This window comes from Macrobrachium nipponense, chromosome 18 (assembly GCF_015104395.2).
Source record: "Macrobrachium nipponense isolate FS-2020 chromosome 18, ASM1510439v2, whole genome shotgun sequence".
In the NCBI taxonomy this organism is placed as follows: domain Eukaryota; kingdom Metazoa; phylum Arthropoda; class Malacostraca; order Decapoda; family Palaemonidae; genus Macrobrachium; species Macrobrachium nipponense.
In genome coordinates this window covers 55,615,999-55,618,565 of record NC_087211.1, presented here as the reverse complement: position 1 = coordinate 55,618,565, position 2,567 = coordinate 55,615,999, and positions in this window count along the sequence as shown.

Here is a 2,567-nt window from a genome sequence, read left to right as displayed (position 1 = left end):
TTTTCAAGAGTTTTGGCAATCTTAACAGATTTTGCCCCTTTTACTACTTGTTTTGTAACTTCCTATTAATTAGTGCAACATTGTAAATATTCGAGTGATGATACTCGAAGCATTCATCACTACCTATTTCTGTTTACATTCCCTACAAGGTGGTGATGTCAGGTGAAAAACGCCACACATGAACTTAATTAAAACTCTTGGAAGAAGGTAATGTAAAATCTAAAAATATAACAACTTTGTTTTGGATAATTATTGTCACACAAGGTTTATTTCATGAATGCTGGTGTCAGAATTAAGTAGTCCCTGACTTACAGCAAGGGTTCCATTCCAGCAGTGCGCCATAAGTCGATTTCCACTATAAGTCAGTGCTGCTTATTTATTACGTGATAGGCGAGGTAAGCGCTGTTAGAGACACTATACTGGTACCTTGACATACGAAAGTCCGAGCTTACGAAAAATTCAAGTTATGGAAGCAAATACAAAGATTTTTTTGGCTCTACATACGAAAACAATTCAGGTTACGATAAATTGTTGCTGTAAAGTCCTGAGATTCACCCGGACCACCGATAACAATTTTAAAACTCGCACACCACCAACTGAGTAGACTCGCCACCATCTTCCCGCTCTCCCATTGGTTCCTGATGCTAGTCAACGCCATAAGATCCTGCTCTCCTATTGGTCAGCATCTCTCCCATCATGCTCTACATAAAGGCGTCCTTTGCCCACTGCTTGGACCATCGTTTGTGTACACACGCAGAATTCATTCGTTCACATATACAATTTCGACTGTTAACGTAAATTCGTGTTAGTGTTTCGTTGTACTACTTTATCGTGTTGTGTGAGAAATTTAGTATACTACATAACTTAATTACGCACAGTATATGTAGTCATGGGTCCCAAGAAAGTTGCTGAAGTTCACGGAAAGAAGAGAATGCTTTCTATGGAGACAAAGATGGAGATAATTAAGAAGTATGAAGCTGGCATGCGCTTGAGTGTGATCGCTAAGGAATACGGCCGAAATCCGTCGATGATAGGCACCATCCTTAAGCAGAAGGAAGCCATCAAAGCAGCTACAACTTCCAAGGGCGTGCCTATTTTGTCCAACAAGAAGAGCCACGTGCACGAAGAGATGGAGAGGCTGCTTCTTGTTTGGATAAAAGATAAAGAAATCGCTGGCGATGCGATAACCAAGACGGCAATCTCCCACAAGGCCAGCGCTATTTTCAGCGATTTGATTGCCCAGGCCGAAGACGACGGACGAGAAGGGACATCGACGCCAACCCCAGAGTTCAAGGCTTCTCATGGGTGGTTTGAAAAATTCCGTAAACGGACTGGCATCCATTCAGTGGTGCGGCATGGCGAGGCAGCCAGCTCGGACACGGAAACGGCCAAAGCCTTTATTAAGATGTTCGATGAGATGATGATCAACGAATGCTACAGTTCTCAGCAAGTCTTAAACTGTGATGAGACTGCCCTTTTTTTGGAAAAAAATGCCTTGTCGGACATACATCATGGAGGAAGAGAAGAAGCTACCCGGGCATAAGCCTATGAAAGACAGGCATACGCTCGCACTTTGTTCCAGTGCCAGTGAGGATTGCAAGGTGAAGCCCCTACTTGTGTATCATTCAGAGACTCCTCGAGCCTTCAAGGCCCACAAAGTGCTAAAGGAGAAGCTTCCAGTGATGTGGAGGGCTAATGCAAAAGCCTGGGTAACGAGACTTGTTCACCGAGTGGGTAAATCTGTGTTTCGGCCCGACAGTGAAGAAATTCTTGGAAGAGAAGCGCCTCCCTCTGAAATGTCTGCTGTTGTTGGGCAATGCCCCTGCTCACCCTCCTGGCCTCGAGGAAGATATCCTAGCGAAGTATTCTTTCATCAAGGTTCATTATCTTCCGCCTAACACCACCCCTCTCCTCCAGCCCATGGACCAGCAAGTGATATAGAACTTCAAGAAGCTGTATACAAAACATCTTTTTAAGAGATGTTTCGACATCATCGATACCACAAACCTCACATTGCGTGAATTTTGGAAGGAGCATTTCGATATCGTAATAAGCATCCGACTCATCGATCAAGCTTGGCAGGAGGTTTCGAGGCGAACCTTGAATTCTTTGTGGAGGAAACTGGCCTGATGCTGTATCCGCCCGAGACTTCGAGGGATTCGACGTGGGCGAAGCTGGTGCAGATTCAGAAACAGTTGATGATCCTGAAACTGTTTCGCAACCAGATCTTGACGAGATCGTTGCACTTGGCAAGTCCATGGGGCTGGTCGTCGACGCGGACGACATCAATGACCTTCTCGAGGAGCACCGAGAGGAGCTTACAATGGATGACCTGAAGGAGTTGGAGGCCATGCAACATAACATCGTTCAAGAAGAGTTCTCTAGCAGCAGCGAGGAGGAGGAGGACAGGTGCAATCATTTGCAGAAAAGAGACACCCCCAAAAAGGCTTACACAGGTCGTATGCTTGTGCAGTTAGATGACGTTTGCCTGAGTCGTTTCAGGAACATTGTCAAAAGCAGGCAGAAGCAATCTTCCTTGGATAGTTATTTTTTAAAGAGGCCTTTAG